At 42.7% G+C, this 23,550-nt stretch overlaps 1 protein-coding gene across 1 annotated transcript in view; it reads left to right on the plus strand.

Moving 5' to 3' along the window:
* Positions 1–382: 382 nt before the first annotated feature.
* The window catches only part of LOC126259594 (discoidin domain-containing receptor tyrosine kinase B-like), a 416,947-nt gene continuing 393,779 nt past the window's right edge, over positions 383–23,550 (plus strand). Inside the window, exon 1 of the mRNA XM_049956504.1 lies at positions 383–718. The gene's annotated coding sequence lies outside the window, so the exon portion shown is untranslated. The remainder of the gene's footprint in view (positions 719–23,550) is intronic.

The raw sequence follows: 23,550 nt of genomic DNA on the forward strand, positions 1-23,550 counted from the left end.
AAGGTTGCGGCCTAAAAGGTCATCTTAAACAAATCGCGCCCGTTCTTTGACAAAATGCTAGCTGCGTTCTTGGCTCTGAAGGCAATGTATGCTTGCACCGACAATTCTGTACGGGGGAACTAAATGCTCACTCCACATATATTCCTGCTCTGTGGCGTGCCTCATATGTCTTGCATGCGCTTAGTTATTGCAGTTCTACACAGTTGAGACTGTCCTTCCGCTAAACGCTTCGCGGCCAGTAGCGAGGTTGCGTTCCGCGCATGCGCCCAGAAGAGGCTGCGATGCGCGCGCCGCTCGGTGGGCGATTGTTGCAGCGCCGGGCGTGCTTGCACCGTCTCCAGTGTAGCGTGCGCGCGCTGTGTGTGCGGTCGTATATGTGACGATCAGCCGGTACTGCAGCCCGGTGGGAACGAGAGCCGTCGCCGCCGTGTCAGCTGACGAGTCCTCCGCTGCGACTTTTGTAACTGCTGTACACCACCTTCCAGTGTCCTTGCTGGTGAACTGTTCATTTCAGATATCTAAAAATTAATGCCACAACAATCGAATCTGGTAAATAGGTTGCACTGAATTACACTTGCTGGCATAACATTTCGACACCTCTGACGCAAAGACGTAAATTAAAGAATAGAGTGCAAGTGCCCAGTGGATAAATGAAGTGGGTTAAAGTGGCAGTGATACCTTCGTCCTGGCGGTTACTTGGCGACGTGAAGGCTGAGAGGTAAGTTTTCTGCCTGGTGTGTCTCTCTGGTGGTAGTTGACGGGTAATGGACATGGTTGTCAATGAGGCTACATGCTTCGGTAAAGCACGAGAGGCAACTAGCCAGACTTTGCATACTTGATACTGCGAAACTGACGTGATTAACGCATGCGTTTGATTTCTCAGCTTGTCGGTCTGTATTATCTGTTCACCACTGCCAGCCACTGTATGGTTCTGTGTAGGTAGCTGCATTTTATTCTTCGCTTCATCGACTGTGCTTTAAGCCTGCTCTATCTTCCCAAACCTGTCCAGTGAGGTTTCTCTGCGCCTCTGATACCGGCCAAGTTACAGACTATTGTTAATAGTCAGACCATGTGTCCATTCTCTGAACGAGTACATTTCATTGCAATCCTTTGTCGAACTTCGTTCATCTGACATTGACCTAGTGATCCAATTTCCGTAATTATTTTTTCACGGAAATTGTGTCACTTCCCTTAGAAAAGCATATTTGCAAAGCCTTTTTGCCGTAACTTAAGTTTCAGAATATGAGATACATTTTTCAGTTCATTTGTTGTATTGTAGAATGAGAAAGTGTACACAATTCTGTATTGATGCCAACTAAAAATAAGTCTGTTTCTCTAATGAGTGCTACAAAAATTGGGACTGTAGAGTGATATTTGTTACAATATTGACACTTTTGTGCCGGTACGAGTGTGTATCATTTTCAGTGCACTTGTGTTCTTGTTAAATTTTTTTCCAGTTTTTCTTTCACAACTCTCTGCCATCTCTTTAGACCCAAGGTGTCATGAATTCCTCAGATCTGGAGCAAAAGCGAAGCGTAATTTCTTTATACTGTAATAACAAAGCTACAGTTCGATGGAACCTGATCGATCTCTAATAATGAATCACAGCACTATTTTACATGACCTTTAGAGGGCGTTTGTTCATTCATTCGCAAATTCAAGATTTCCAAAGTGTATCCAGAAGCACGACGTGTAATGTGTTTTTTCTCTAGTCACGTCATTCGAGTGACTTGGCGCAGTCCTCTGCATCCATCCATCAAGTTAAAATCCGGCACCTACTTAACGGGATACGCCTTGTGGCGTATTGCAACCCTTTCGATCTCCTACCATTGCTCCTGTCATTCAAGATTAAGTAATCCCAGAAACCCAGTTACATGTCATACGAGCAAGAGTCCCTTATTGGAAGATGCAAACCATTGGAAAGACAAATCGTTGTTTTTTATATAGGTGAAGAGATTTTTCCTCAGTTAGACGCCAAAATTATTGGAAGGGAGGTCTACTCGTTTTTCTGTTGTAAAGAAGAGGTGTGGACTGTAATAAAGAAGTAACAAGTGAATAACAGTTCGATTACAATTTCACTTTATTTATAATTCCAGTTTAAAACTACACTCCTTCCCTCAAATTGTGAAATTGTAATCCAGAATTCATAAATTCAGTCAAAACAGTAGGACAAGATACTTAGTGTCACTGTAATTCTTCTGTTGTACGTTAGCAAATCACATTTCTTTGGAAAATAATGGTGTTGTTGGAGAAAAAAATTATTAACAAATAAATGTACAAACGTTTAGGCGTAACTTTTCCTGGAAGCAGACCTTTTCACTTCGTTCTGCTACCTACTTTACGTTGTATTTCATTGTACGTCTGCAAAGCTGAATAATTTTTTTAACTTTATCTGCATTGTCAAAAGTACAAAAGGCTTTATCGTAGGTAACTATACGATTCCTCAGACTAAGGATATTAACGATATGGTTATGCTTCTACTGGGAAGTCAACGTCAATTTTTGTGTAAAACATAGTACCCCAAGTAAATGCACTCGGTATGCTGTTGCAATAAGAGATTCATCTCATTAGCACGTTCATCTGAAAGCAAGTGGGAGAGTGGATAAGCCGAAGAAGTAATTCTTACCTTTAGAAGAATCCAGTACAGACTGTCAACAGAGTACGAAAGTAATGTGATAGCAAAGTCAGTGGTTCCAGTCTGACATCGAATTCACTTACAAAGAAGTGACGTAAAGCAGCGAGTTGCGTTGTAGAAGCTACTGCACATTTTGTACGTGCCCCAGATATAACATGGACGTGGAATGCTCATTTCATGTTTGGAACTGACAAAAAATGTGAGTTCACATGGAACTGAAAACATTACGTATAAAAGCCAAAGAATGATAAAGTCAGTTACACTAGCAGGACAGACAGCCACAACGTCATTATTGAAGCAGAAAATATAACATTGAAGTAGTGGGCGACACATTTGAAGAAGCGGTACAATTTGGAGTAGGACTAAACATATTTGGTTCATGACAAATTTACCATTATTTGTTACAACATTGTTGATTAGATGCAGAGTAGCTGATGGTAGAGTGATTCTGAGGGCCAACAACGCTTCTCAAATTTTGTAATTCAGTAGTTATTAAAGTAAAAGAGGCATTAATAGCGACTTCATAATTCCATGGTGATGCAGTTGCACGACATTGTGTTTGTATATGTGTTTACCGAACAAAGGAGTTTTGCTCTGAATAATAACTATCAAGTATTGATGATAAGATGTGTCATTCGCTCCTTGTAGATTCAGCGTTAGTTTTATGCGCAATGACTAGCCTGTAGAACATAATTTTTGGTATACTTTTTATCACAATTTTCACACTTGGCTCATATGGTGTAAGTTAATTCATCTTCAGTACAAGCCTGTCCATTTCAAGAACAGTTTGTTAATATCCCCGTGATCGATGGAACATAATGACGATCGTTTATCTTCCTACATCATGATAAATCAAATCGTTTGGAGTAGGGTTTGCAGCTGCAGTTCCTTTATGTGTTGCTCTTCTGCACAGTTGCTGGACATACTGTTCGACCCCTGAACCACCGCCGACGTACGTCTTCAGTCGCTCAATATCTTCCTTCGGTCCGAGAACTGGAGCGCGTTTCTCGCACTGCAGCAGACATCAAATGTCACCTTTACTGACAAATCACACCATCCTCCGCATCTCACACTTTAACCTCAGTGACAAAATATGTGTCTACAAAACCTTGTAAGTCTCTTTTTTCGTAAATAAGCCGCTGCTATTTGTAATATAAAAGTTACAGATGCGGATACAAAGGACATTAAGAAAGACATTACGGCCTCATCATACATCGTGAAATAATACATCGAGTGGCTGTCAATATTTGTTACTGAACCTTAGTACGATTACGTAAAGGAGAGGATGATTAATTGGAAATACCAATGATATTATTATCTTCTTGTTTCATACGATTTTTAAAATGGTTCGTTTACTCAGCACACAGTTTGAACCTGTTAGGATGTGTCATTATAGCTTGCATTTCGTTGTGTAGCGAAACAGTCACTTTGGTGATGTACATTCTTTAGTGCTAATACGTGTTAAAAAATTCATCTGTCATCTGGCAAGATCTCGTCTCTTAAAACGATATCTCAGCTGTGTGGGACATTAAGAGTTGCTGGATTGGGGTTATCTGTGCACTGCAAGTGGAGCACTAACAACGACTTAGTTCAATTTCTACGCACTGTTAGACTGCGAGCTTTTGCGCTACTCATAGTTTTTGCGTAAAACATAAGTCAGCTGGGAAAATATCTAGTGGAACTATCGCCCGCCGACAGATGTATAGAGAAACGTGGCAACTAAATCATTCCAACAAATATTAATTCACGGTGTTCCTGAAGGGAAAAGAACAACTGCTCATTCGCTATTTTGTGCTATGGCTGCCCATTTCAAAAAGCACTTTACACAGTGTTCCAGTGCATCTTATGCGTTTAGACGGTATCTGTTAAAGTGTCTACTCGGAAGGAAAGTGTACACCTATCGGAAACACCATATCCGAGGACATCCGGATTTTGGTACAACGGCGGTGCGCTAACCGTGTTCAGGGTTTGTGCAACGGAGCGGAGTGTTCCACTCGGGAGCTACTGAATCAGGACAGTGACGAAAAATATGTTCTTTAGACTGAGGCCGCAGCACGACAGATTGGCCGGTCGGTGTGGCCGAGCGGTTCTACGCGCTTCAGTCTGGAACCGCGCGACCGCTACAGTCAGGTTCGAATCCTGTCTCGGGTATGGATGTGTGTGATGTCCTTTGGTTAGTCAGGTTTAAGTACTTCTAAGTTCTAGGGGACTGATGACCTCAGATGTTAAGTCGCATAGTGCTCAGAGCCATTTGAACCATTTTGAACCACGACAGATGGGTGCGAGGACCTCAGGAACTTCACGTCGCAGAGTCTACTAATGCTGCTGCTGAAGTGTCAGGGTAGGTGGGCCACTTAACTACACATCTAACTGGATGTTTTCGAAGATAACACTCCCGTTCTTGAAGGACGTGTAGAGAATCATGAAACTTCGAATATATCCGTATGCGCACTGTATGACCAAAACTGTCTGAACCTCTATACGGATTTGTCATAAAGGCTGTGAATACTTTCGATGAGGTGTCCTAATTTATATGGAGCCCCTTCTTCCTCAAGAGCCAAATCCGGAGAAGGTGGTGATGTTGGACGCTGGGTCTGGAGCGAAGTGGAGGTCCTAACTCATTCCAGAAGTGTTCCATTAGTTCAGAAAGGTTAGCACGATGGTATTATACAGGATGGGAGGTTGTAAGCTTCCCAGCCCGCATCCCGTGGTCGTGCGGTAGCGTTCTCGCTTCCCACGCCCGGGTTCCCGGGTTCGATTCCCGGCGGGGTCAGGGATTTTCTCTGCCTCGTGATGGCTGGGTGTTGTGTGCTGTCCTTAGGTTAGTTAGGTTTAAGTAGTACTAAGTTCTAGGGGACTTATGACCACAGCAGTTGAGTCCCATAGTGCTCAGAGCCATTTTTGTAAGCTTCCCACTACATGTTTCTGTCCAAAATTTATCCCAAATTTGTCTCCCACCCTGTATAAAAATCTACCTTTCACCGAAACTAAATATCCAGAAGCTGTTATTCAACTTAAATTCGTGTGCTAACCTTTGAATAAACAGAACCTAATTCAAGATGAACTGTAACTAGACTGAATACAACTTATTTTTGTATTAAATGCGTAACTGAAATAAAACAATTATGTGGCCCTAATCAAAATTTCTAGTTACCTCCCGTCTTGACAATATTGCTGCAAGTTTCTAGAAAGCAAACAGCAAACAAGCAGGCAGCGGCTAAGTTAGATATCTATTTTAAGTGAAATTTTCAAACAGTATTCAGGCGGTGGCATACCATATCGTGCAGTGTGGTAAAGTGTAATGACAAACCATCTTTAAACAGTGGGATGGGGAGAGTAACTATTCCTATGAAATCATACACCAAGACAACGATCTTAGAATGAAGTGTGTATTGAATTATATTGCGTGATTTTCGCACATAACATTGGTATGAAGAGTACTATGCTTAACAGAGTGAAGAATGATTTGATAAGGGTACAGTGTTAACAGAATTTTTATAGAAACCATACAGTTTAATCAGTAGATTACATGCATTCCTCAGGGAAGAGAAGTGGTCTTTCTCTGAGAAAGTTAAGTAGCTAACAATCATTATTCCGACAAACTAGCAGCGCAGAGCTGCACTCTTCCCTCAAACTTCTTCTCTTCAAAGATAATAACTTTATTCAACATTTATATTCTTTTAACCTTCCAATATATACATCATATTCGTCCTTGCTGTTCTTTACAATAAATCATTTTTCATCTAACAGATACAATCACACGTCAACACAGCACTACTGAATAAGCCAATCACCTACCACACTTCAACTAAGAATGTATCAGACTGCACAGAGGCAAGACCAACGACTGTTTAACATTAACATAACTTGCTCTCACTCTCTCTGACGTGCACATCGATAACTTACAAAAATCCAAATGACATGTCCATCTTGCAAGGTAACGTTCTTCGGGCATTCGCCGAACTCAAACCCTTGCATCGGATTGCTACACGGTGCAGCATGATTTATCGTTCCCAGACATTCGTTTCTAGTCATCCACTGTCCAATGGTGTTTCGCTTTCCACTACCTGAATTGACTGCAGAAATGTGTGACTGGTCGAACGTTAGACACCATTCGTTTTAATTGCCTGCTCGCACTGGGCTAGCTGGACAGTTGGTAGCAGTTCGGAAGTAGCGAGTGATTTCTTCTGCTGGTTTGACGCGACACTTCACAACCACCCTCCGCAATGCTGGACTGTCTGCGTCCATCAGAACGTGCGGCCACCCTTGTTTTGGTACAGCTCTAATTGTTCCTTCACGCTTTCTCGATCTCTTCAGCAACTGTCGATTTAGGAGGGTACAAATGTCTCGGATAGTTCTGTTATTCAGGTTAGAGATGGGTCAACTCGAGTTACCAAGAGCGAGTTAACCCGGGCTGACCTGATTTCAAGACAACCCGAGTTAGACTGTTATCAGCTCGAGTTGTGCTCCCACAGTGCGCGGGCCCAGCGCCAACGATGAGTCTAGTGCCGTCGCGGCGACCGAACCCGTGTCGGACTAACAAGGGGAGGCCGCCAATTGTGAAATTCAGATTCGATTCATACTGCGCATAATAAAAGCTCATGGCCAGAGGTGTAATGTGGCAAATCACCCAGATGCACTTCTCAGCCGTTGTCGAGAAAATCGACAGTTGGTGTGAGATGGTGTGAGATTCGATCCGGCGACCTTCGGATTACGAACCCGAGCGCTTACCACTGCGCCACGACGCTGTAGAAAACTATTAATCGTAGAGACTATTTCACCGGAACGGTTTCTTTTAACTGTCGATTTTCTCGACAACGGCTGAGAAGTGCATCTTGGTGCTTTGCCACATGACACCTTTGGCCATGAGCTTTTATTATGCGCAGTATGAATCGAATCTGAATTTCACAATTGGCGGCCTCCCCTTGTAAGTTCAGTGTATTCCTACAGAACGCGTCGCCACTCAGTGTGATCTTTACAAGTGCAGTAGCTTCTTGGCGACATGGCAACCCGGAAATTAAAATTTTGAATACAAAGTGACTGAGGAAAATGATGGCGAAGCAAAAACTTCAACCCTTCATGCTCGAGCAGTGGTATTTGTCTACCTTAACATCGTCCGATCGTCGTCAGAATCCTTACAGCAAATTCTCGGTGTCTTGTGAGTGTATTTCCGAATGCGGCCTTTAAAAATGGCTCTGAGCACTATGGGACTCAACTGCTGAGGTTATTAGTCCCCTAGAACTTAGAACTAGTTAAACCTAACTAACCTAAGGACATCACAAACATCCATGCCCGAGGCAGGATTCGAACCTGCGACCGTAGCGGTCTTGCGGTTCCAGACTGCAGCGCCCTTAACCGCACGGCCACTTCGGCCGGCCAATGCGGCCTTTAGTACGGGAGTCATTCATGCTCTAACAACCCTACCACAACAAAGGTCAAAAATTAATTATGATTGTAGTGTCGCTCACGCTGCTAAATATTGCATTTTCTGGCAACAACAAAGTTATATTATGAGGCAGGTGTCATTAGAGCACAGTTAATAAAGTAATTGCTTGAAATAATGGATAAACTAGGCACTCATCTTTTCGCGTTTGCAACACTGGTCTCGTTGTGAACTCATGGCTCAATCGTTGAAAATCTAGGTAGTGATGATTCCAAGCTCGGATGCAAAGAGGCCTAAGTGTTATTCTGCGATATTCCAAAGTTTTATAAATGTGTTTCATAAACCATTCTTGATGATTAAACTTTTGCAAGTTAGGACAATGGTAATGTAAAAAAAGTAATCAGCACTCCGAATTTAAGTTACACTTCTTTTTTATTACTTATGTTGCAATATCACGTAACTCGTTCCAAAACGTCACTTCACAATATAGAACTAACTTCAAAATATCTTCCTCACAGTTAAAGTTCACATTTCATAAACTGACTACAATTTGCGTCTTTTTAACATGACGACCAAAGCTTGACTCTCTAATAAACGCTAACGCGCCCAAAAATCAGAGTTACAAGTACGTCAATGATCACAGTGACAAAAGAAAGAATACACATAAGGATAATATCATTGCAATATATACATTTCGATGTATTGAAGTATCTCTACATTAATGAAATCAAATCTGAATGTTGTCACAGAAATATGTTAACTATTTTACAGAAACACAGTAGAATATTGCTGGTATCGAGAGGTTGAGGTGAGGTGCCGTAATGGTTACGTAATTCAAGTACCATTACAATGCGTACGGCAAGGCATTTGGCTACCTCAAGACCGCCCGATTACGGCCCAAATCTTAAAGCAAATTCAAAGTGTCTGATGAGCGTATTTTCAAATTTCAGTCTGGAAAGTGGCATCCGTTAATCATCGTGACCACTACACTAAATTCCGGGGTATCGCCATCGTCAAAGTTTCATCTCCAAAGACTTGAAATTGCGGCCTGTAGCGTAGTTCGCAGTCATGATACTGAACAGGAATTTGGGTACCTTACGATCGCCTGATAACATATCAGAATCTATACAGCATGTTTCAGGTGCGTCACCAGTCTGTCTTGAAAATTTCTAGGCGAAAGACCAAAAATTGCGCCCTTTGCAGTACCCATGACAGTCGTGACTATTTATATAATCACCGATTACGAAACTGTGAAGCTCGGGTTGGTTAAGTCAACTGAATCGTAAGCCACCCAAACGCAAAAGAGAGAACGACGTTGCTGCTTTCGCCCCACTCAATTTAAATCGGTTCACGCAAACTTTCAACTCGGTTAACTTGGTATCGTGTAAGGTCGAGTTGGCCCATCGCTAATACTCGTACACGTGACATCGAGTGACAAGTCCAAGTTCGAAGTCACATTGCTCTCCTGGCCGACCCTTTATGCTTTAATTGCTTGTCTACTGACAGTAGGGTACTCCCCGCCCATTTCTGTGCAGAGTAATCACTGTCTCGTCACACCTAGTGGTCAATTTCGCATTTTATTCATACACCGTACACGCCCTAAGGCACCTTACGCTATACAGCAGAACGTACTTCGTGTTCAACTGCCACTTCTCTAAATTTCTTTGCCAGTCAGGAATGACGCTTACAAGGGGAGTCCGCCAATTGTGAAATTCAGATTCGATTCATACTGCGGATAATAAAAGCTCATGGCCAGAGGTGTAATGTGGCAAATCACCCAGATGCACTTCTCAGCCGTTGTCGAGAAAATCGACAGTTAAAAGAAACCGTTCCGGTGAAATAGTCTCTACGATTAATAGTTTTCTACAGCGTCGTGGCGCAGTGGTAAGCGCTCGGGTTCGTAATCCGAAGGTCGCCGGATCGAATCTCACACCATGCAACCTTTTTTTTATTATTTGTTTTTTGTAATTCAAATGTGTATACACACACACACACATACATAAATACACACACACACACACACACACACACACACATATATATATATATATATATATATATATATATATATATATATATATATATATATATATATATACCGGCAACCAGTTGCAACGATTATGCATATAAGTTGTTGAACGTCGTTTGTCGTGGAAAAGCTGGCGACTTCGAACATCATTATGTTTTCCGCAAACAAAGTTGTATTTCACAAATGTTACTAATTGTCTTCATAATGTTAAACACGTATAGTTAACGGAAGACGTATAAACGATATTCCGAAACGAATACGTATAGCGTATGTCAAACGTTCGAATTGGAATAGAGACCCCACGAACACAAATTTGCTGTGGCAGGTATGAAATATAAACTCCGTTATTCGCTCGTTACACTTGAAGGAAAGATGTTGAATGGGCCGAAACGAGCTGCCGCATAACAGCGTAGTAACCTGCTAACTTCGAAAGAAGGTAGAATGCGGTCCCTAGCGCAACTTATAACATCGTCGAAAATCAGTGCGGACGTGAGAGCTTTGGTACACCCTGTTAAACAAACGGAAAAATGGAGGCGGTACAATTGGAGAGCGATCCGCCTTCACCAACATGCTTAAGCAATTCATTGTACATATATATGACAAAAAACTAATAATAAAAAAAATTGCATGGCGCGAGATTCGATCCGGCGACCTTCGGATTACGAACCCGAGCGCTTACCGCTGCGCCACGACGCTGTAAAAAACTATTAATCGTAGAGAGTATTTCACCGGAACGGTTTCTTTTAACTGTCGATTTTCTCGACAACGGCTGAGAAGTGCATCTTGGTGCTTTGCCACATGACACCTCTGGCCATGAGCTTTTATTATGCGCAGCATGAATCGAATCTGAATTTCACAATGGGCGGCCTCCCCTTGTTAGTAAGTCTTGTATGCTCAGATCTCTGTACTTCTATTCTCAGGGTCCTACGGGCAGGAATATATTTGTTGCCTCTTGTAGGAATGTGCGCTCTCGCTGTTTTAACATTAAATCGTGCGGTGACGGACATGGCCTCTTCTACCGGATGCTACTGATGTTGGATGAGCATCTCAGCGACCATTTCGCGCTTACCAAACGAATCCGGGACGAAAAGCGCCTCTGTTCTTTGGATTTTCGCTATAACCTTTATCAGTGCTACCCTGTAAGATCACAGACTCAGGAACAAATCCAAAATACCGCGAATAAGCGTTCTGCAAGCTACCTCCTCCGTGCCACTACTCTTCCTAAGGATTCTTCCAGTGAATCTCACTCTGTAATCTGCCTTTCTTGTGATTAATTGTATATGGTCATTCCAAAAATATGGCTCTGAGCACTCTGGGACTTAACTTCTGAGGTCATCAGTCCCCTAGAACTTTGAACTGCCGGCCGCGGTGGTCTAGCGGTTCTGGCGCTGCAGTCCGGAACCGCGGGACTGCTACGGTCGCAGGTTCGAATCCTGCCTCGGGCATGGGTGTGTGTGATGTCCTTAGGTTAGTTAGGTTTAAGTAGTTCTAAGTTCTAGGGGACTTATGACCTAAGATGTTGAGTCCCATAGTGCTCAGAGCCATTTTTGAACTTTGAACTACTTAAACCTAACTAACCTAAGGACATCACACACACCCATGCCCGAGGCAGGATTCGAACCTGCGACCGTAGCGGTCGCGCGGTTCCAGACTCTAGCTCCTAGAACCGCTCGGCCACCCCGGCCGCCATGGTCGTTCTAGTTTACATCGCTCCGTACGCGTACTTCATAATATTTCAGAAATTTGAACTGTTTGGCGCTTTTGATCGGCAATCGTGTATTCTAACGGTAATAGTTCTTTCCGTTTATTTATGCCCTGTGGTTCATATTTGTTTACGTTGAGGATCAAAGAAATCCCTACAGCTAATGTCGACTGAATTACGTTGCATGGGAGTAGACGTCGTGTGAGAAAACCCAGATCTCCATAGGGATCTTCTCCGTTACGTCTCGTAGCGGTTACCAACAAGTATCTGTGCAACGGTCCCTGACGAAACCTCTGTTTCGCATTACAACTTCATATCTCACAGTGTCTTGAAAGGAGGATATAAGATGAACATCAACAAAAACAAAACGAGGATAATGGAATGTAGTCAAATTAAATCGGGTGATGCTGAGGGGATTAGATTAGGAAATGAGACACTTAAAGTAGTAAAGGAGTTTTGCTATTTAGGGAGTAAAATAACTGATGATGGTCGAAGTAGAGAGGATATAAAATGTAGACTGCAATGGCAAGGAAATCGTTTCTGAAGAAGAGAAATTTGTTAACATCGAGTATAGATTTAAGTGTCAGGAAGTCGTTTCTGAAAGTATTTGTATGGAGTGTAGCCATGTATGGAAGTGAAACATGGACGATAACCAGTTTGGACAAGAAGAGAATAGAAGCTTTCGAAATGAGGTGCTACAGAAGAATGCTGAAGATAAGGTGCGTAGATCACGTAACTAATGAGGATGTATTGAATAGGATTGGGGAGAAGAGAAGTTTGTGGCACAACTTGACTAGAAGAAGGGATCGGTTGGTAGGTCATGTTTTGCGGCATCAAGGGATCACAAATTTAGCATTGGAGGGCAGCGTGGAGGGTAAAAATCGTAGAGGGAGACCAAGAGATGAATACACTAAGCAGATTCAGAAGGATGTAGGTTGCAGTAGGTACTGGGAGATGAAGAAGCTTGCACAGGATAGAGTAGCATGGAGAGCTGCATCAAACCAGTCTCAGGACTGAAGACCACAACAACAACAACATCTCACTGCCATAAGGAAAAGATAGTAACGCATCCTGTACGACTGCGCCATTTTGTTGGGAATGCAGCAGGACGACGTACGTTACCTACAATCGGAAAGATTCCAACAATCAGTATTAAAAATGATATTTATTAAATATGAAGGAATACTCAACTTAAATGATGCTTCTTGTGAAAAGTCCAGCACAATTAGACGTTTTAAATTATTGCGAATCCTCACCGTGCCTCTGAGTGATGCCTACGTAGAGTCCAGAACTGGCCTATGATGCCTACGTCTCGGATTCGTCGGACGAACACTGCGGCTTGTACGCTCGGTGTTCTGTATACGTCTCGGCACACTGAAGCGTCGGACGAACACTGCGGCTTGTACACTCGGTGTTCTGTATACGTCTCGGCACACTGAAGAGAACTGTCTGCCGTAGCTCATTGGGCCGGTTCTTAACGAGGCGTCGGCCAAGCACTATCTACACACGTGACGGCCATAGGTTGGCCGCTCCGGGCCCTGTCGGACCTCGGTCTAGTTCGTACAGCCAACCCATACAGCTGCTGCGCTACGAGTGTTTCGAGCGCGCCTTATCGATCGTGATGCGGTCGTCTCTGGAGCCGTAAGTACACCACAACTAGCACTTTCCTTTCCTGTTCCACTCGCGAATAGAGCGAAGGATGAACGACAATCTATACGGCTCCGTATGAGCCCTAATTGGCCCTACCTTATCATCGCGACATGTTCTTTGGCGGCAGTAGAATCAGTCAGCTTAAGTGTTCTCTAAATTTTCTCAGTAGTGTTTCGCGGAGAGCACGTCGTCTTCCCTCAGGGGATTCCCATTTGTGTTCGCGTTTACGTAATACTTCGCCGGAACTGTGCGACTGCTACGGTCGCAGGTTCGAATCCTGCCTCGGGCATGGATGTGTGTGATGTCCTTAGGTTACTTAGGTTTAAGTAGTTCTAAGTTCTAGGGGACTGATGACCACAGCAGTTGAGTCCCATAGTGCTCAGAGCCATTTGAACCGTAATACTTCCGTGTTCATCAAAACTACCGGTAACAAACCTAGCAGCAATACCTGTGAATTATTTCAATGTCTTCCTTTAATGCGACCAGACTGGAATCCCAAATGCTCGAACATTATCCAAGAATGGGTCGGACTCTCGCTCTTACAGATGAACTACGATTTCCTAAAACTATCACACTGAACCGAAGTCGAGCTTTCGCCTTCCCTACTGCCACCCTTACGTGCTCGTACCATTTCTTATTTCTTTGCAACGTTACGCCTACATATTTAATCAACGTGACTGTGTCAAGCTGCACACTTGTAGTGCAGCAGTTGAGCATTACAGGAATTTTTTCCCTGCTCATCTGTATAAACTTACAGTTTTCTACATTTAGAGGCAGTTGCCATTCCCCACATCAACTAGAAATTTTGTCTGTCATTTTGTATTCCCCCACAGTTACTCAACGACGACGCCTACACCTATAGCATAGCATCATCAGCAAACAGCTTCAGATTGCTGCCAACCCTGTCCGCCTGATCATTTATGTGTATAGAAAATAGCAGTCGTCCTAGTGCACTTCCTTGAGGCACTTCTGCGACACCCTCTTTCCTTATGAACACTCCAGGCGATTACCATCTTCTCTTTCTCTATTCGAAAAACTGTTTTGTTATTTTAACTTAAATTATCGCTACTTTTCAATTTCCAGAATTCTTGGTTGAAGTTCATCTGTTCGACTACCAAGCAGCACGTTTTCTTCAGCGAAATTGTGGTATTTCAAATGCGATCCAATAATGCGATTCCTTCTTCATTATTCCTGTTTAACTATTAAAAACTTCTTCAACGATTGCTCAGAACATTTCTGGTGACATTAAATCTTCTAGCCTAGTTCTTCTGCCATTCTGAGTTTTCACTACTCTGAAAATTCTAGCGGAAGATGGAGCTGTGAGGACACGTAATCTGCAGTGTCACTAACATAGATTGAGTCTGCTGTAGCTTTATTGACTGCTTTGACATTGCGCCGTACAGTCGTCTTCCAACCATGTGCACCTGAGTATTACCTCAAATATGTGGCTATCTCGACGAATATTTGACTAATAGAACTCAGTTCGTTACACTGGACGGTTAACGATTTATCACCATCACTACAAGACCGTCCCTTAACGAAGCTGTTATATGCTTGAATGTATTGTCGTTGGACAGTGGTATGGAAGTGCAGAAAGACGGTGATAAATTTCTACTTGGTGTAATGAATGAAAGCTCTCTTGTAATGTGGATAAGGTTAAGTTAATTCCTGCAACAAAGAGAAAACCCTGGAAATATGTTATTACACAATTAGTATTGAACATCTTAAGCACTGCACATTGTTTAAGTGTATAGGAGTAACACTAACAAGCGATGTAAAATGGTACGATGACGTGAAATCAGTACTGGGAATGGCAAATGGAAGACTTAAATTCGTTGGAAGGGTTCTGGAAAAATATAAATCATCTGTGAAGGAAATCGCATACAAGACGACTGTGTGACCAATTCTAGAGTATTATTCCAGTGTTTTGACTTCTTACCAGGTAGCCATGGCAACACATATGTGACGAATTCAGATGCGCGCTGTTAGGACCGCAACAGGTCGGTACAGCGCCGTACGAAGTACAACAGAAATGCTCGGGGAACTTAAATGGGAATCCTTGGAAAAAAGACGACGTGGTTCCCCCGAAATTCTTTCAGGTAAGTTTAGAGGAAGAACATTCGAAGAAAACTGTGTCCAGTACGCTGACACTTTCGTGTATCTTACGTAGAGATTATGAGAATAAGACGAGAAAAGTTAGGGCACGTAGTCAGCTATATATGTTCGTTACGTGAAAGAAATAGGAAATAAAATGGAATCGATAATATTGGTACCATGTACCATCCGACAGACACTCTACAGTGGCATGAAGAATGTCTAGTTTTTCATTTGTTGCTGCGCTTTACTAAAATCGATAAAATATTTGTCCTACTGTTCAACCTCAGCTTCTGTATCAACATTTGCTGTTGTTTCCCGTGCACCCAGCCTCTTCTAAATGTTTGGTGTCCAAAAGTAATCTTCGACAAACACCTCAGTGAATACGACTGGCGTGGAATCACTTAGAAGTGAAGCCCACACAGTTTTTGCGGCAGCTATCTAGAACGCGAGCCTAGGCGAATTATCTTGTTAGAAGTGAGCTTTCTGCTCTGAAAAACGTTGAGGTTTATCAGTCTGTCCGATAGTGATGCGTAATACTCAGCAATCATTTTTCTGACGGCGTGAAGGTAGTATGTAAACGCCGTAGCATGAGAGTTAAAAGAAAACGCGTAGACAAGCCTTTCGTGGTCGTGAAACCGGTTTTGCTTACTTTACAAGAATTTCACCTTTTTACTCTAATGTTTCAACTACTTCTGCGTCTCTGGTGTGTAATGATACATCCAAGTGTCATTTACTGTTACGAAACCTCGGGCAACTGCCGGCCGTGGTGGCCAAGCGGTTAAAGGCGCTGCAGTGTTAGGTTTAAGTAGTTCTAAGTTCTAGGGGACTAATGACCATAGCTGTTAAGTCCCATAGTGCTCAGAGCCATTTGAACCATTTGAACCAACTGATTGTAATTTCTGGCTCAGCAAGTCGAAGTACACATGAGGGTTGTTGATGAGACTCCGTTTTTCGTAGAAGACAGTTAAGAGCTTACACTTTACATGAGGCAATGAAGGTCTTTGAAATTTATCACGGTGTGATTTCCCCCAATTTTCGGACACAAAGGATGGATGAGTTACATTTGCTTAAGATTCTTCCCATGAATCTCAGCCCTGCTATTTGTTTTAAGTGTTCATTCCACGTAAGGTCGCTCTGGGTAGTTACTCATAGGTAGTTTACGCTTAGATACTGTTTCCAGCAGTTTCTCATCAATAGTTGTAGACGTGCAGTAGTGGATTTCTTTTCCTGTATATGGGTAATATGTTGCAGTTATTTTCGGTCAGGGTCAACTTCCAGAGTGTGCACTGTTCATCAGTCTTCTGCAGGCCATTCTGCAAACCAGCACTGTCTTATGGCGTTGCTACTTCGTTCTAGACAGACACAACATCTGCAGCCGACGCTTTCTTCTAGATGAGTCATTGCAAACAGCAGTGGTACTGTCACACTTCTTTGGGGTGCTCCGGATATTACGTCACCAACTGTCGATTTTGTTCCGTTAAAAGCAACCCCTTGAGCACTGTCTCCAAGATGGTCTTGAATCCTATAGCAAATCTGATCCGATATTCAATAAGCTCTCATTTTTTTCACTAATCGGTGGTGCGGAACGGTGTCAGATTCCTTCCTGAAGTCAAGGAACACGGCATCAAACTGACTGCCCTTTTCTACAGCGCCATGGATCTCAAGCAGGAACAGCACGAGCTGAGTTTCGCGAGATTTATGTGTATCCACCACCATTAAATCACGCCGGCCGGTGTGGCCGTGCGGTTCTAGGCGCTTCAGTCTGGAACCGCTTGACCGCTACGGTCGCAGGTTCGAATCCTGCCTCGGGCATGGATGTGTGTGATGTCCTTAGGTTAGTTAGGTTTAAGTAGTTCTAAGTTCTAGGGGACTGATGACCATAGATGTTAAGTCCCATAGTGCTCAGAGCCATTCGAACCATTAAATCTCCGCATCGAGCAGCGGCGCGCTCCATTACGACCGGCCAAGGCAGTGAACAAAAGCACGGTGAGTCGTTGGGCGAGGCGTCTTATCACCGCAACGAGGTCGCGCAAACCGGTCTTATCTCCCGCGTACCGACCGCCCGCACCCAGTTACCCTCAGGAAATTGAAGAAACAACTTCAGCGTGTTCGTTGTTACAAAAATGCGAACGAACTTCTCTATCTGCAAAACAACGCAAGGTCTGGCACAAGTCTGTGCACTCGATAGGAGCTCATAAAACTTCTCTGTACTGTTCTGCTAACATCGCAGGCCGCCTTTGCACGCGCTTCAATGATGATGATGATATTTGGTTTGTAGGGCTGTCAACTGTACGATCATCAGAGCCCGTACAAAGTCCCAATTTTTACACAATCCAATTTGTTTTCACAGTCCAATCTAGCCACTGTCACAAATGATGATGAAATGATATAAGAAAAACACAAACACCCAGTCCTCGGTCAGAGAAAATCCCTAATCCGCCCGGGAATCGAACCCGGGACCCCGTGATCTGGAGGCAGGAACGCTAGCTTGACTTCGACATTCACTAGGCTTAGTATGTCTACGGAGTTGCGATTTACAGCGGAATTCCAGATTTCACTTGCACTTCTTGAGCATTGGTATATCTACCATCAATTTACATTATTTTCATAAAGTGTTCGACTACCAATGGCGCTTTGCGACAGAGCTAATTGTGTCAGTGTTGTGAAAATAAGCAGTAGACTATGATATATTTATTGTGTTATTCCTGGTTATAATAATCTCTGTTTGTGGAATCTATGTTGATTTTTATAGAGGAGATTTTCTTTCTCCAAAAACATCATAATTCTTGAGCATGAAAGTCGATCCATAATTCTACAATAGATATACTTACATACTACAGTGCAAGAGGCTACATTGCTGGAATATGACGTACAGCCGTGTCGCGTGAAACGGTATCTTGCATTCTATCACGTAGCATTGTTTTCTTTCTGTCGATTTCCAGCCGTGCGGGATTAGCCGAGCGGTCTATGCCGCTGCAGTCATGGACTGTGCGACTGGTCCCGGTGGAGGTTCGAGTCCTCCCTCGGGCGTGGGTGTGTGTGTTTGTCCTTAGGACAATTTAGCTTAAGTAGTGTGTAAGCTTAGCGACTGATTACCTTAGCAGTTAATTCCCATAAGATTTCAAACACATTTGAACTTTTTTTTGTCGATTTCCTGCCTTATCCGTACACAGTCTTAGCTTATCCTTCGTCTCTAACACATTGGCCGTCGACCTAAACTTCCTTTTCTTTACGTCATAAAAATGGACAAACTCTTCGCTACTTCCACTAAACACATGCTTCTGAACACTTGTCGTACTCTAGTGAGAACATAGAACAGAAAATGAACGTGCAGAAGACTTCTAAAGCTTATTCATTTACGTCCAGTTAGTCATGTGCCAGATACGTAATCTGTGTTAGGAGCGAGCTAACTTAAAATCTCCGTATACTCATGCTAATTTGGATTTTTCCTTCTTCTCGATAAATTAATTCAAGCAACGTCCAAGACAGCTCCCTTTACAACACCACGCCCTTTCCCGCACAAGAAGTAAATTCGTGTAAGTCACTTTTCAGTTACTGTTTGGTTGCTACAAAGGGACCACGCAGAAATCGCTTTTTGTAGTTTCTTATGTTTATGGCACGTGATGTTCGGAACTCAGATGTACCCCTCCCAAAGCAGTGCGAAGTAGCTCTCAAAAATTTTCGAGAAAATCGACTTTGAAGTTTTTCGACCACGTTTAATATGTTAATATAAGGTAGATATTTTTCGTAAAGCGGTGTGGCTTTGAGTTAAGGCGCTCGCGTTCTGTCTGTAAGGCCTGGGTTCGAATCTTGGAGAATTAAATTTTTAAACAAAAGTACGTGTTCCAAGCTCAGTTAACGTGAAGCATAAAATACAAAAGGATATAAAAATTTTAATTTGCAACTTTTTTATTTATACAATCTGGACAAAACGTCTTTTATACAGGATCGGTAATCAAGAAATTTATTTGTAATGAAAAGTGGATATTTGTGTGCAATATATAATTAGAACTCAGGAGACGTGTATTTTTCATAAAAATGACAGATATGTTAATTAGCATATATTTGGTTAATTTTATATTTAAATGGCGTAGGTATTCGAACTGAATGGAAAGAAGCGGAAAAAATAATGATCGAAACGATACTCGATCTTGCAATTACCAATCCCGTGCGCCTTATGTATTCTACACTTCAAGGAAATGCTCGGAAAACAAGCACCTTTGTTTACAATTTTGAGTCCGCCTGGAATCGAACGCAAGCCCCCACACAGCGAGCGAGCACGCTACCAAAGGCCAAACACTGCTTGTCGAAAAATATCTGACTTATTTTACTAGATTAAATGTGGTCATAATACTTCAAAGTCGACTTTATAGAGAATTTTTGTTACTTTTGTCGAACTGCTTTACGAGAGTAGTTGACTTCCAATCTTCACGTACCATAAATATAAAAGATTTCAAAAATGCGATTGTCGTTAGGTCCGCAGATTGGTTGGTATGGAGAGTCGATCGCAGATTTGCCTTAAGCTAGTACAATATGTTTAGTGCATGAGTCCGTCGTCGTTAATGTTAGAGTCGCAACCTTGTATCCATGCGACCAGGTCATAAACCGTGTTTATACGACCTTGAGTCAGGCAATTGAAACCGTGCTACACGTATAGCTGTCTTCCCTGGGTCATATCTTTTAATTGCCATAGAGGGCACTTCGAGACATGAACGACCTGTTTCATGTCATTTATTGCTACTCGAACAATTCTTTCATACACTTCGAGAACATAACTGTGGTGTAATAGCCCGGTAGCAATAGTAACAAAACATTTTGCACCGTGGTTGGTGTTTCATGACTTACGCGAAAACGGTACTCTCGCTCTGGCTGCATAAAAGGTGAAGCACGTAAAACGTGTTTTACAGCAATTTTATTTTAGCGAACATTAGTCTTTTTTGCGTCTTCTTCTCTCAGAAACTGTTTAGTGGCTGTGGGGTTAAGTGTCTGCGTTTGAATTTCCACGTGCGGCCCTGATGTCTAAGTGGGTGAGTCAATATCTTTGTGCTAACTGGTTTCCACAGACTCTTCACGTCCGTATTTAATACAGTATCAGTCCATTTTTCAATATTTCTCTGAGTTAGCAAATTTACTTTTATCCTCTGTGTACTTGTTCGGCTTTCCTATAGTCCTCCTTTCCCACTTTCCAACTTCCATCTGTGCGGGAAGCAGCACGTGGGTGAGGGGGAGCTTACTGATGGAGCAAGACTTTAGCTATGACGTCGAAGAGCACGAAGGTACAATTCCCGCATACATTAAGGTGGCGTAACGCCGTCCCATTGAACGGAGATTGTGTTGAAAAATGATATTTTGTAGCCAAAAGAGCGGAGAATAATGTAATGGATTGGAATCCTGTATAAAAGTAACCTGCTTTTAGAAAAAAAATGTGTTGCATTTCTTACCGAACGCCTCTCGTATTAATCGAACCTATTAAGTTCTCCGTATCGATAAACCGTACTCTAGAATCAGGCGAACAAGTGTTCTATGAGCCACTTCTTTCGTGAATGAATTACATTGCCTTAAGAATATCCGAACGTCAGCCTGCCATCTCATTTTCGTACAATTTGTTTCGTGTGGTCACTCCAATTTAGGTCACTTTCGTACGGTTACTGCTAGATAATCTACATCAATTACTGTTTCCATTGATTTTTCGCCTACAATATAATCACGTAATAGTCGATTTATTCGCCTCTTTACTCTAAATACGTTAAATTCTTTTACGAAATGAAACAATATGTTTCCAGGTACCTTTTCAAGTCTCAGACATCTATCATGTAGGTATGCAGATTGAAGTGCGAATGAAAATTTGTACCATGGCTGGGGTTCTAAGCCGCGTCTCCAATTCACTATGCAGATGCGCTGACCACTGCCCCCACCCTGGTACGGTGGCTGTGCACAACCGCACGGACTACCCTAGCGCGCCTCCCTCCTCAATCAGAATACCCATCCACGCTTCAGCCCAATTATGGAACTCTACTGGAATAGCACCTCAGCCATGGTACAAATTTTAATTCGTCGGTTCAGTCTGCTTATGTGTGTGTGTGTGTGTGTGTGTGTGTGTGTGTGTGTGTGAAATGTGTGAGACTTGGAAAGGTCTCTGGAACCAACTAGTTTAATTAGACTAAAGCACCTATGCTTGGGATTTAGGTGTGATTCCCCGTTTCATTCGATGCTGAGGTGGCTGAGGTGCTATTCCAACACATTTGATGAGGTTATGCATTGTTGCTCGATTGCATTTTTAATCAATACCGCTAGAGTTATGGGAAACAGCACATGGGCTGAGGTGTCAAGAGGAATTTGGGTTGAGAAGATAAGCATGCGAAGGGTAGGCCGCGAAGTTCTGCAAAGCCAAAGCCACTGTACCAGGTGGCGTAGTTGTTAGTACATCTGTCTACTGTGCTGGAGACCGGGGTTCGAATTACATCCTTCGTATGAATTTCCCTTCGTTGCTTCAGTCTGAATACTTACATCATAGATATTCGCGACTTGAAAAGGTCTCTGGAACGATATACTGTAGTTTCATTTGATTAAAACACGTATGCCTGCATATGAGGCAGGATCCTTCGTTTCATTTGGTCCTGAGATGCTACTCCAGTACAGTTGGAAAGCCTCTGTATTGCTCATTGAGTTTAGGTCGAATACCAGGTGGGCTGCGGCACGAATGACGAATGGGAGTGCCGATTGACGAGGGGGTGTGCTAGGATAGTTTATGCAGTTGTGCAAAGCTATTATGCCTGCGTGGGAGCAGGAGACCAGAGTTCGAATCCAGAGTAGGTATCAATTTTCATTCGTCACTTCAGTCTGCATGCACACAACGTTCTTTTGTGTTCAGTGTCAACTTCCAGTCCGCACACCAATCGTCGATGCCATGCAGGTCTTCCTGACTCTTGCTACTGTCATCTGGCGTTACAAGCTATCTGTGGACAACAGCATTACCCACGAGCAGCCTCAGAGACCCTACAACGTTATAAACCGTATCATTAGCATAAAATATAAACACTGACGGCCGTATAACACTCCACTGGGGTGCTCCCGAATCTGTCGGATTTGTTGCGTTGAATACATCATGTTGAGTCCTTCAAGGAATGCAGTCACAGACTTGACCCAGTATTCGGTAAGATCGTATTTTCTTCACTATACGGTAGTGCGGAAATGTATTGAGTGCGTCCATAGCGTATCACCAACCTAATCAGCACATCATATTCCAGCACGATAATGTGTTGCCCCTCAAACAGCTTGTGTCCATTGCAACTTAACCGCTTGTCAGCTTCTTTCTGTGTCAGTGAATCTGCCTAAAACTGTCCACAAAAATCTCGAAAATGATTACCAAACGAACTACTTTCTAATTTAAAATCGCGCATTGTGTAAAACTGTTACTTTACTGAATTATACAAAGACTTAATATGATTTTCTCTGCACTGTCCGAAAACTGAAGTTACAAGTTTTTATAAAAATGCAGTGCTATCCTGAATCTAACTTTACTTTCGAAACAAATTTCACTATTGCGCTTACAAAGAAATTCCTAGCACTAAACTATATTTCCGCTTATCTCCTGTCTTGACAAACATTTTTGAATATTTCTTGAAAGCTGCCCACAGCATGGAGCAGTAAAGCAAAATTAGAAAACTACGGCTGAAAATTCTGTACCACAAAGTGCAGTGTGCGTAAGTACATAATCAATTGAATGAAGGGTAGGAATTTTAACTTGTGACAAAATTCAAATGAGACCCTATATTCAAAAGTAATGCTTTAAAATCAACTGAATGTTCATAGAAGTATTTACATAAGATGACTTTAAAAAATAACTTTAAACGAGGAGAATTTCAAACTTCGTGGCAGTTAAAACTGTGTGCCGGACCGAGAGTCGAACTTGGGACCTTTGTCTTTCGCGGGCAAGTGCTCTACCATCTGAGCTACCCTGACTTACGACCCGTTCTCACAGCTTTAATTCCATCAGTACCTCGTCTCCTACCTTCCAAACTTCACAGAAGCTCTTCTGCAGACCTAGCAGAACT

This window comes from Schistocerca nitens, chromosome 5, assembly GCF_023898315.1.
Source record: "Schistocerca nitens isolate TAMUIC-IGC-003100 chromosome 5, iqSchNite1.1, whole genome shotgun sequence".
NCBI lineage: Eukaryota > Metazoa > Arthropoda > Insecta > Orthoptera > Acrididae > Schistocerca > Schistocerca nitens.